Consider the following 13,672-nt stretch of genomic DNA (forward strand, 5'->3'; position numbering starts at 1 on the left):
TGCGTATGCTTTCTCTGCATACACAACACAACAACAAAAAGACGCACTTGAGCGCTTCGGCGCACCGAAAAATATAAGAATTTGTGTTTGGATGGGCCAGATACCAAAACCCTCGGCATGTACCACACATCCGGTAGCAGCTTTCAAATTCCTTAATCATGAAAGTAAATTTAAACGTTTCGGGGATGTGGTCTGGGAGCCCGAAGCAAATGTGAAGGGCCATCATCCCAGCTAATCTTTCACCGTTCGCCCACGAGGCGGGTGAGCTCTAACACACCACGCCGCACAAGCTGACGTGCGCTTACAGAACACGCCGCACAGGCGGACGAACCCTTACAAGGCACACACCGCGCAGGCGGACGAGCACTTATACAGCTCACTGCACAGGCGGGCGAGCGCTTACACAGCACACCACACAGGCGGGAGAGCGCTTACACAGCACGTCACACAGGCAGGAGAGCGCTTACACAGCACACCACACAGGCAGGAGAGCGCTTACACAGCACACCACACAGGCAGGAGAGCGCTTACACAGCACACCGCGCATATGGACGAGCGCTTACAGAGCACAACGCGCAGGCGCGAGATTTCTTACACAGCACACCGCACAGGCGGGCGAGCGCACGGGCCTGTGGAGAAAGCTTGAGATGCCCAGGAGGTGAGAACCGACCCCTTTTAACGGATTTTTAATGAGGGCGAGCTTCCAGCGACCGGACTGATCCCAAATATGGATTCACCTCACCTATCTCCGAACTTTAATTCCTTCCCGGTCTTAGGTCGCTGTATTTCAACGTCCAGACCAAAACTAATGCAAAGATGTTGCTAACTAGCGTACGATATACAGATTAGGGTGGGTATAAAATATGTTTGCACTCAGAGGGTGGGGAAAAAACATTCAAAGCTTCCCTCAAACTATTAAAGCTGCACAAAATATGAGATCCGTCTGGCTAGTGTAGGCATGAGCGACACGGCGCTCCTCCCAGCCCTAGAATCCATTAATGTACGCGGAGAGGGTGTTTCTTCTCTCTCAAAGATATGGAATGCCGAAGATATATTATCATACCCGGACCCGGACATAAGGTATATTATCATGAAATGCACCCTATCGAGTTGCATTTCACTGACGTTTGCGACATAAAACGCATGCTCAACACGGCTGAGTTGACCTACAGAGTGCGTGGGCAGGGTGAGGTGGGGACGCTTATTCCGGTGCGTCCACACCGTACTAAGAGTTATGTCAAGAGCGCCATCGTTTGTCGTGATTTCCGCGGTGTTTGTAAGGAGGCCATTCTGGAGGGTTTGTGTGAGAGTGGCGTGCCGGCGGTGGGGCGCGTTGAGAGGAGGGACAGCGGAGCTCTCGTCGACATCGGCTCCGTCTTTTTGACCCTTCGATCCCCGACCGTTCCTAATAGGATCCACATTGGGTACGGATCCACATAAGTAGCAACTTGTGTATCTTGATAGGATCCACGGGTTTGGAGGATGTGCGGAGATAGGCCATGAACACTCTGAGTGCATGGCAGTGTCGGTAAAGTACGCAAATTGCGATCAGGGTCATACAACATCTTACCGAGGTTGTCAGTCTTTTCTGTATTAAAAAGCCGTTTTAAGCACTAAGACAAGGAAATGCGTGTCAATTCGGGAGGCCCAGGTTCGACACAAAGAAGCGACCAAGTCGGGGTCATACAAGAACGCCTCGGCGAAATCAACGGGGAATGTACTTCAGGTAATCAAAGTAATCGATGCTCTGCAACCGTGTACGTAAAATGAATTTAAATTCATGACGGTGGGTGAGTTTATGCAGCTGATAGTAATCACACTCGCGTCATCTGGTACTGCTGCTCAATCAGGTAGGAAGCCTCATCCGCCAAGGAAAGACTCTACTGGAACAGCAGTCGCTCGCACGGAGCCCAGCTCCAGGGTGCAAAGCCCTCTGTGGGAGCAGGAAGTGAACCCCGAAGTACGTCGCGACCTGGGAACGGGGATAGACGGTGGTCCAGCGGAGCCGTGGCTCCCGCGGTTTCCCGGCGCGCCCCAGCTCGGCCATTGCTAGGAACGCGTCTTGCTGCGCACCGTCCCCACCCCCGGTTTCAGTCGTGCCCAAAACTGTTCCGTTGGAACCACAGTCCCGCAAGAAACGGGGTCCCGGGGACCCTCATCTTCTAGTGGGCCTCCTGTGGCCGCTGGTCCATCCGGCGTGCAGGAGGCTTAACATGGCTCCTGACATCCCCAGGTGGTTTTTCCTTCCAGGAGTCGTCCCCTTAGGGCCGGTGCCCGTCCCGAGTCTATCGATCTGGAGACCACAGGGCGCGCCGCCCGGTCAACATCTACGCGGTGTGCTGGGGACTGGGTCTTGCTGTCAACCCCGCTCCACTTTACGGGAGGCCGATGGGTCCACCTCCCACTTCCCCACTTGGTGACGGGGGCGCGCCTAGCCCCCCCCCCCCCCCCCCTCATCCCGCCCGAGTCCTCGGCCGCGGGTCACGCCAGCAAGCGCGCTCCTCACTGGCCCACGTTATCCACCGATGGTGGAAGACCCGAGGTCCATCCCAGGGCTCGCTTGGGCTCCACCGAAGCCGAACGGCGCCACAGGGACTTGTTTGGTGTCAGAACCCGTGCCGATCATCACGTGGAGGATTTTTGGCAATGGGTTTTAGCCGCTTACTCCACGCATAAGCGTCGTAGCACGCCGCCGAATTTAACAGGTAAAACTTGCGTGGCTGAGGACGAATATGTCAGACCACCAAATACTTTTATGCATGAGACACCCAGTTGTCGCATGCATTCAAGAGACCGAGGTCTTTCCGAGCAAGTCGGTAAAACTAAAAGGCTACGGGATGTCGCGAAGATGTCACAAGCGCCACTATAGGCAACAGTGCGGTTACGATTTTAGGGCACGACAGTATTCCATGTATATCTCTTGGACTTGTACACCTGTACACATGTACAGATGCAAGTGTACACCTGTGACCTGCAGGCTGTTTCTGTTGAGCTGATCTTGGGCATTTGAAGTTGGCTGCATACTGCATGTACCTTCTTCCGTCTGAGGAAGCTCCTTACTCTGCACTTTAGTCGGTTTTTGGCCAGCTTCTGTCTCTATTCCTGATGCTATAAGATTTCAACTCCCATCATTCAGCTCAGGGATGCAGTCGCATAAGCCGCCGAGGTCAACATCTGAAACGTCCATCGGCACAGAATAGCCTCTGCGTTAACGCGGACACGGAGTCTGCTTGACGGACTCTGGTCATAACACCGACGTATCTCTGCCATTAGATAGCACTTAGGCGATACATTTTTGTCTTTGCTCACCTGCATTGGTGCCTCGGCTGTTTTGGGCCGTAGAAGCCAGTACTTGGTGACGCAATTACTTTCCCATCTTGCTCGAGGTGAATACGGCACACCCAGGACGGCAAGCGCATTGTTGGAACGTTAAAAAAGCTGATTGACACCACTTCACCGGGGTATGGAAGTTTGCGATTGAGCCTGTGAAAGGTGACGATTCATTCACTCTTACCCCACACGTGACGACTTCTGTCTTAGCTTCGGCGCGAGCCTGCACTCTCATGACATCATCTAAACCAGGTAGAGGCCAGTTCCTTGGTGGTCTACTGCCTGTAAAAAACATTTTTAGCAGAAAACGCGCATTTCAAGTTGTTGCTTCTTCAGCCACGACAGAAAACCTCACTGCATTCAGATGGGCCAGAGCGATCGTGAAGCGCACGAAACGCGAGGTGAAGCGTTCTTGGCGGGGCGAGTACGCCAGTAGTCTGAACCGCCCAACGTCTTTCGCAGTAGGACCGCGGATGAAGCGTATGTCTGGAAAGTTTGTCCTGAATGCAGTCCCAGTGCTGAATGTTCTGTTGCAGGCAGTATTCTGTCAAAGTTACAGGAATTGGAAAACGAAATAGGCTTGACACTAGCCGAGCAATGCGAACTGGGGATGGCTACCCCTAAGGTTATCCGCCATGCGTGGGAGTGTTAGTCGGTTCCGAGCAGCTCCGAATAGCCTGACGCCAGTTACGAAGTGTAGAACACTGCTTTTACTGTGATAGAGTTACGCTGAGCTCTTAAACGAAAAAAAAGTGTTTTTTTCCTGGACGTGACGAAATTCAAACTACACACTGGTTCGGTTGGACACGAATTGCAGAAAGGCTTTGCTTCAACTTTTCAACTCTATCTGGATGAGGGATGATGTTCTCGAAACATAGCAGTAATCCACAATAGTGAGGGTGGGGAAAGGTTCTTCCGATTCTTTGTTTTTTCGTCACATCTTTCTAATAGCATTATGCAAAACTTTTGGAAAAAAGTGAATGCTAGATTTATTTTTTCCTTTAAACGCATGGGTATCTTTCGAATATCCAGTGTGATTTTCGAAAAAATCGAAACATAATGGACCATTTGGCGATTTTGGTCACCGCTATCCGACAACCATTTGGACAAAAACGATTCAACGCAGCAGTGATATTTGCCATTGAGGAAGCATACGATACATCAGGGCGCCAGACATACTCTCAAAGGTCAAGGCGTGTGGTATAAGTGGCCACAGGGCTGCTTATGTTAAGCACTTTCTGGAGCGGAGATACTTTCGGTTTCGAGTCGGCAGCGCTTTATCGGACCATTTCGAAAAAGAGAACGACATTCCTCAGGGCAATGTGATGAGCGTTGCTTTGTTCGCCATTATCAATGTCGGGAGCGCCCTCTTCCCATCAATCTACCGGTGGGTGACCTGAAACCAGTTGTTACTAAGCACATTCATGCAATGTGGCAACATGATTTGACGAAATAGGTCGCTCATTTAAGAGCATTATCCAACTGAGTGGCGAGTTGGAACTGTCTCATAGTCATTAAGAACTTTAGGAGGCTGCTTTTTGTCGGTTACGGCTTGGGCACGCCCACGCTACGCACTCGCCCTACCTATTTTGCCAGGACACGCCACAGTGCGAACGACGTGGCATGCGTTTGACCCGTGAACATCTAACCTCGTGTCGTCACTACGCCAGGGATCGTCTGCGTTACTTCGTACCAGCACCCCTCTTCCGGTTCCTGCATTGGGACCCACGTTGGGATGTTGTCGACATACTCGTTTTCCTAACCCATATTGACTTCAGGACTATTTATGGCCGTCCAACCATACAGGTATACCGATGAAGGGCTAACACAAAGATGGCACAGTTCTGACCGAGTGGTATGCGTAGACAGTGTTCGAGAGGGCACGAAATGGAATATCATCATCGACGCGGCGCTAAGCAAAGCGCGCATCATTGGGATGGGGGACTCAGTGATGCTTCAGGCGTTGCGGTATCCAAAAACGCTGGGCCGCTGCAGTCGGTGCTTAATGCTAGGTAAAAGCCACTGCACAGAAAGGGTAAACTCTATAGACATTAACAAATCAGAGAAATCGCAAAAATAAGCTCATCTAAAATCATGAGGAATCTGAGCCAATCAAATGTCTCATGGTGCCCACCGGGATACATCTGTCGGCATCACAACAAAATCTTGAGATCTAGCACATTTATTTGTAAAGGGTTGACACACTTCATTTTGAAATTGTAGGTACGTAGTAAGCTTCCAAAAAATAATATTTTGTATTCTAACGGGAAGAACCGACATGGCAAGAGACTTCACAGATAGATAGATAGATTGGTAGATGGATGTGCATTTAGGAGCACCCACAACGCGAAATGTCGTGTACCCACGTCAACGTACCTGCAATAGACACATGAATAACAGACAACAGACACAAAAGTATTGACTCATCTCATTGACAAATAGGGCATTAATTTCCCCCTAAATGTCACAATACTCTCGATCGCTGACGCCCGCACGTTTCCAAGCAGCAATGCCCATTCCCTGGATGCGCGAAACATGAATAGCTGGCGCCCAAACTCAGTTCAGACACGCGGCAACTTCAGCTGCTTGATGGCCGTTGCTAGAGTGGCACAAGCGGACACATCAGAGCGCATACTACACGCTCTCGTAGCATTGCCGGTGCGTGGGCGGCTGTGAGGATATTGAGCATGATCTTAATACTGCGTTCACATATAAGTTGGCCGATTTTGAGCGGCATTAGTTCATACAGCGTGGGTGTGATTCGGTCTGGTCATGATCTCCACCTGGCGATGGGTCGCTGCAAGTGCACTTTTTCACGCTAAAGCGGCAATAGGTGAGCAATCGCAACCACGTGAATTTCCTTGAGTCACTCTCCCAAAATGTCATGCCCAGTCCCAAAATGTCAGTCCAGATGATGACGTAGTGAATTATGTGATATCATCACGAGCTTTAACACTCTTTGCATAATATTACCATCAAAGACAGGAAGCCTGTATCCTGAGCAGCATCCCTGTCCGGGCGTAGCTTAAAACTGAGTGTCAAGTTCAGCTTTGAGTGGCATTTAAAGGTGTTTCGAGAAAAATTACGAAAGTTGTTCAGTGCATTAGCGCAATCATCATTCACGTAAATACCGTAGTTTTATTAGCCTTATTCCTCGGAAAAACCCGTAGGATGTAGATATAGCTAGGTTGATATTTCGGCAACATGCCTTTATCGAAACAATGGCAGAAGTGATTTCAAAATTGCCTGCCTATGATCCTACTTGATTTTTCAGGTTTCTTTTAAACAGCAAGCCGCGGTTTTTACAGGACACCAGCATTCAGGAGGTTAAACAAAGGGCGATTACCAGCCATTACCAAGATACAGGGCCTATCTAAGAATTAGAATGTGCGGACATACGTGTACATGCAAACAAATTCAAGCAATAGGCATTACACATCACGCTTCACTCAAACACGCAAACGAGTTGAAGTAAACAGGCACCACACATCGCGCGTCATTTATTCATGCAAACGATTCCAACTGAACAGGCATCGCACATTACGCGTCAGGCATCACTTACACGTGTAAACGATTTTAGGCTACCACACATAATACACAAAGGCACATGTCACGTTCGCATAATTTTTCATGATGAGACTGCATACTATAAGTTGGTTGGCCGACTTGCGGGAACTTTCGCGGGACGCTAAAAACAAAACAGGGAATACCGCTTTCGGTGTCCATTAAGAATAGATTCGCTTATTTTCCTATCTGGGTGGTCCTGTGCTCTGTAGGTTGAGTTGGGCTCTAAAAGGGGCATAGGGTCCATGCTTCCCTCAATTTCAGTCTGAGCGTGTTTTGCCAAAAAATGGCCAGTGTGATGATGTTGAAGGTGTTCAGAGAAAAACTACGCAAGTTGTTCTGTGCATTAGCGAGAATGGAGTGAAATGATCTCAAAAATGCGAGTCCATGTGCCCTATTCGTTAGAGATATAATGAACATCTGCGGATGCCACCCCTTTCGGTGCCCATTTTTTGGCAAAACACGCTCCGACCAAAATTGAGGGAAGCATGGACCCTATGCCCCTTTTAGAGTTCACAGTCACCTACAAAACACAGGACCGCCCAGACAGGAAAATAAGTGAATACATTTTTATCAAAAGTCGGCGACCAAATCTCGACATACAAGGCTCATCATGGCCAATTATGCGAGCGTGGCATGTGCCTTTATGTGTGATGTGTGCTGGCTTATAACTGTTTACATGTGCAAGTGATGCCTGACGCGTGATGTGCGATGCATGTTCAGCTGGAATCGTTTGCATGTATAATTGATGCGCGATGAGTGATGTCTATTTACTTCAACTCGCTTGCATGTTTGAATGGAGCGCTATTCGCGATGCCTATTTGCTTCAATTCGTTTGGATGTACGGATATGCCCGCGCATTCTAATTCTTAGATAAGCACTGTATCTTGGTAATCGCTGGCAATCGCTCTTTGTTTGATCCTCTGAATGTTGGTGTCCTCTAAAAACTGTGGCTTGCTGGTTCAGAAAAAAACTGAAAATCGAGTAGGATCATCGGCAAGCAATTTGGATCTGGCTGAGCGTATACACCCTCCAAAACGTGGGGCGGTTACGCACCGGGCTTATACACCCTCCAAAACAGAAGGTGACTGCGCACCGGGCTTACGCACCGTCCAAAAACCTCGGAAAGGATGTACGCACCGCCCCTACGCACACCGCAGATTCTAGAAGACAGCCAGCTCCCTGTCATTCCTGTGTATTGTCATTTCATTTTGGCTGTGCGTATGCGGCATTGGGCCGCTAGTTGCAGGGAGTTGAGTACCTCGCCTGCTGTCTTGCACTATGCTTGTGTACGTTGTGTCTCTATAGCTGCAGTTTTGAGGACATGTATGAACCTGGTGGTACAAAATATACCGCATCGTTGTTGCTACGTGTTGTAAAGCTGATGCATCTCTTCAATAATCCAGACACTGCTCAGATAACTAGCCTCTTTATTTTTTGTTTGAAATCATTTTGAGGCATGATATATGAGCAGTACAAATGACAGCTAGCAAACATAATGCCATGAATATTTGTGTAGGATTAGGTTGCAATCTCATCTGATCACGCATGGTTGTTTTGGGGACCGAATCCCACTGTCACATGAATTTTTCATCATCACATCATCGTCCTTAGGTATATGAGTGCATGTAAGCACATTATGTGATGGATATATAATTTCCCTGAGAGTGATCAGATATGACACTTTTTGTAGCTGTTCCATTGCATGCTTTGTGGTCCAAGCTTCTTAACTGGCCTCTCGATTTTTTGTTTGAAATCATTTTGAGGCATGAGATATGAGCAGTACAAATGACAGCTAGCAAACATAATGCTGCAAATAGTTATGTATAGGATTAGGTTGCAATCTCATCTGATCACATATGGTTGTTTTGGGGACTGAATCCCATGTGAGGTCAATTTTTCATGATCACATCATCATCCTTAGGTATATGAGTGCATGTAAGCACATTATGTGATGGATATATAATTGCCATGAAAGTGATCAGATGACATTTTTGTAGCTGCTCCACTGCATGCTTTGTGGTACAAGCTTCATAACTTGCTGTATGAGTCTAATTATATCAAGGGTATCATAAAGGCCTAGCTCTTCATTTGAAACCTGATGATAACTATAGCACTCTAATTTTTTTGCTTAGATATACCAGAGACCTGCAATGAAATTGTCAGAAACAGGTACCCAACAGGGAGGTGTGGAAAGAGGGGTGTCTGCAGTCTTTACAGTGAGAAGAACTCACAAGACTGTGCTGCTGTGGATAGACATTGGACATGCATTGGTGCCCTAAGCCACCAATAGTGAGAACTGTGCATGCTGTATAGAAAAGAGATGTTGTGACCAGGTTTTTTACTTATGTCCCATTGTCATTGATATCTCAAATAAGGACACTGTATGGCTGCTCCTGGTATTCGGAAAACCATGCTGGAGTGTGTTGTGCATGGATAAATACAGGCAGGCTTTGCACTAGGCATTGTCTAATTGTTACAAAAAGTTTGCTTTCCTCTTTTGCCGACAAATTGAAATTTCTACCTCTGAAAATTATGAAATCTGCATTTCAAACAAGACATGAGCAGAGTGGTAGCTTTTATGCAGCAGTTTCAAAATTGACTTCCTTACCTCTTGAATGTTTTTCAAAGGTCATAGTAAGTTGCAACAAATGACAGGTTTTGATCTCTTCAGGCACTAAGATGACCTGATGCAAGATTATAAGTGAATATATTGGATTCCTGCAGGATAAGCAATCCAGAACCATGCATGACATGACTAGCATACTGTGTGTCATGTTGGCCTCATATGACCTCATCTTGACATCCTACCTACATCTTGACTATGTAATGACCAGAAAAAAATTGTAGCTGACGTTTCGGCTGCATAATGCAATCAAATTGAATGTGCAAAATATTTCGAATCACAGATTGCATGAATGGAGCAAATTATCATGGTAACCTATGGAATGACCTTGACCTGACCCACTGTGGCATCTACATGTCCATGACACAGCATCCTCATTTACCCAAAGAGCATATACTTTTTGAGGAAATGAAACACTCCAATTGACCCAGCCCCCGCAAACATGTAATGGGGGTCTGCAGACCTTTGCCCTGACCTTGACCTCTCATGTCAGCATGATTTCTAATTGTTGTTTCTTTAAGATGCACTCATGGACTCTTTTGGTTTACGCTTAGTATTTCCTTTCCGCTTAGCTTAGTATTTCCAACTTAGGCAATTAATTCCCGAAAAAGCTTTGTGAGAGTTTTGTCTCCCGGCTTTCCAGCCCGGGGCGCTCGGCTTGGACGTCAGGCAATCAATTATTGATAGGCAGTGCGTATACACCCTCCAAAACGTAGGGCGGTTACGCACCGGGCTTATACACCCTCCAAAACGGAGGGCGGTTACGCACCGGGCTTATACACCCTCCAAAAATCTCTCAGATGGTTGTACGTGTCAGGTGTACGCGTATTGGCAGCGTTGGAGGCAAGAAAGTGCAAAAATGCAGAATTTCGTGCGAAAAGTTGGTTTTATACGCGATAGACATCAAACGATCACTGTGGTATTGTAGCGTAACGAATTAACGGCAGTGTTTCAACATGTGCCCCTGCCCGGTTTGGAAGTATAGCCAACTCACAAGTTGATTGCGACGCGCCAGGCAATATGTGTGGGATCGTGCCTGAAAGCCTGCCCAGCCAATGAACTCCCATTGCTCTGCACTGAGCGTGTATGGAACAGGATTGGTGACAAGGATGTTAATTTTGATGTGTTATTTTCACGCTCAATTGCCCGCCATAAGTTCTAAATCCCGCCTGAAAAGGGATGGCGTTGGACGCACCCCGATCAGTGGCCTAAATGGCTCCGTCGACTGGAAACGTGTCTGGCGATGGGAGTAAAAGATCTTGCCCGCAAAGGCCATTTGCTCCATTTTGCTGGTCCTGCAGTGTTTGATCAGCAGGAAATGCTGCCACAGCCCCCGCCTGTCGCGGGAGAGGCCGCAGATGATGTCCACCAAAAGGTGTGCAGGCAGCGTGGGTCATATTTTGTTCCGCAGAAAAATATAGACGAGTGTGATGTGTTTGGCCAAACGGTGCAAATGGAAGGTGAGTTCATTGACGCAATTGTGGTTCGCCCCAAGCACCCCGCCAGTACTTGTGATTTCACCAATTCCACCTGGGAAATCTGGCAGCAGATGATCATGGGAGTCAGAGATCCCAGGGTGAGGGAAAAGGCCCTGCAACAGAAAATGACACTCAAGGAATTGCACCCATTTGCTAGAGGCTTGGAGTAAGCATGAGCCCAAGCTTGTGCCATTGAAGCATGCCATTCAAACAGATTTGCTGCGCTACATGCAAATGTCCAGGCACAAAACATAGTGCAAAAATAAAAGCCCACCTCAAATGTGGTGCAAAAGAATATGCACCAAAGTGACCGGCCCAGTCACGGTGTTTTAAACACAGAAAGATGCTCAAGATGCAACAGCCCAAAACATAGCCAGTGGGAGTGTTCCTTTAAAAAGCAGGACCGCTTTCACTGTGGAAAACGGGATCACACTCAAACAGCGTGCCGCAACAAAGGTCAGCACGGTTTTACCATAGTAAAACAGATGGACCAAGAACATTATCTGCAACCTCAGCATGAAAGCCCACCTGAGGAGCACCTCCTGGGGATTAACAAGCCTATACAGGAGACAACAGCAAATGAGAACCATCCAATTAATATAACAGTGCAAGTGGATGGAAAGCCAGTGCAGTGGGAAGCTGATAATGGCGCCGCAGTGTCAGTGATATCCGAACAGCTCTTCTGCAAGCTGCGGCCAAACAGGACATTGGAGGAATCCAGACAGGGACTGAAAACCTATACAGGTGAGCCCATCTCTGTGGTTGGGGAAGTCAAGGTGATTGTGCAAGAAAGTGACAGGAGTCCAGGTACCCATGGTCATAGTGCATGGATCCAGCGAGCCCCTACTGGGCTTGCTCTCCAAGGTAAAACTTAACTGGCATGCAATCTTCCAGGTGAAGGCCTCACTGGAGGAATAATCAACAATAACAATAATCAACAATAACAATAATTAACCTGGAACAGGCGTACTTGCAGATTCCATTGTCAGGGGCAAGCCAAGACTACACAGTGGTTAACACACACATACATGCACACACACATATTTTTTAAGCGACCAGGCTGGTATATGGAGTTAGCAATGGTCCTGCTGTCTTCCAGCGCCAAATCGAAACCCTGCTAGCTGACATCCCAAACGCCATGGTGTTTCTTGATGACATTTGTGTCACAGGTCCGAACAACACTGCACATCTTGCTAATCTGGAGGAAGTACTGAGATGACTGGATCAGGAGAACCTAAGAATCAACCCAAGAAAGTGCCAGTGGTTCCTGCCAGGGGTCTCCTACCTCGAGGTGCGGATTGGCAAGGAAGGTCTGCACCTAACAAAACAGAAGGTAGCAGCCGTGCGAGACGCCCCAGATCCTGAAAACGTTGGACAACTTAGGGCGTATCTCAGCATGCTGAACCACTACAGCCGCTTCTGCCCGAAGCTGAGTGCGGTTGCTGCACCGTTTTATGCACTCCTGGGGGAAGGATGTGGAGTGGCGATGGGGCGCAGAGCAGCGGGACGCCTTCAGGGCAACGAAGGTTCTTCTCTCAGAGGCTCACTGTCTCGCACACCTCAGCGGTAATGCACCAGCCATCGTGTCAGCAGATGCCAGCTCCTATGGCCTAGGAGCTGTGTTGTCTCAGATGACACCAGAGGAAAAACGCCCAATCGCCTTTGCCTCCCGCACTCCAAACCAAGCTCGAAAGAACTACAGTCATATCGACCGTGAATGTCTGGTTCTGGTCTTCGCCGTCAAGCGGTTCCAAAGCTTCGTGTATGGAAGACCCTTCACGCTCAAAACCGACCAGCCGCTCCTGGGGCTCCTCGGGAGAACCAAGAACCTGCCAGAAGCCGTCCCACCACGCATGGTGAGATGGAACGTCACGCTGGACGCCTACCAGTACCAGCCGGTACACGTCCCCGGCAGCCCAGAACAGCATCTACCACCAGACGCTCTCAGCCGCCTGCCAACCTCTGAAACGATGGCAGAGGCTGCAGTAGCTCCGCTCATGGAAGTCACCCAGATGCTTGAAGCTGTTGATGGACTGGTAACTGTGGACGCTGTTCGAGAATGGACCAGAAGAGATGCCGTTCTCTTTGAAGTTCTGCACTTCACCCGGTACGGATGGCCCAAGTCGTCAGAGGTGTCGCCAGCATTCCTGCCGTACCAGTGGCGAAATGCCGAACTGAGTATTCAGGGCGATTGCTTGCTCTGGGGATGCCTAGTGGTGATGCCACCACGGTGCGCCAAAAGGCACTCAAGCTCCTTCATGAAGGGCATCCCGGCATTTGTTCTATGAAATGTCGTGCCCCCAGTCAGGTCTGGTGGCCTGGGATGGACTCAGACATGGCCGAGCTCACCAAAGTCTGTGATGCATGCCAGCTACACCAGACAGCAGCGCCTTAAGTGGCTCTCAACCATGGAGGTACCCAGACGCTCCGTGGGACAGAGTACATGTTGACTACGCTGGCCCTGTAGAAGGCAAGATGCTCCTGATCGTGGTGGATGCGTATAACAAATGGCCAGACGTCTGAATAACCAACATCAGCACAAGAACAACCGTAGACCACCTACGGATCACCGCCACACATGGGATCCCCGCAATGATCGTGAGCGACAACAGTGGTTGCTTCACCAGTAAAGAGTTTAGCGACCTCACAAGCGCCAACGGCATCCGCCATGTCT

Source organism: Pollicipes pollicipes, unplaced genomic scaffold, assembly GCF_011947565.3.
Source record: "Pollicipes pollicipes isolate AB1234 unplaced genomic scaffold, Ppol_2.1 Scaffold_5724;HRSCAF=6776_pilon_pilon_pilon, whole genome shotgun sequence".
Taxonomy (NCBI): domain Eukaryota; kingdom Metazoa; phylum Arthropoda; class Thecostraca; order Pollicipedomorpha; family Pollicipedidae; genus Pollicipes; species Pollicipes pollicipes.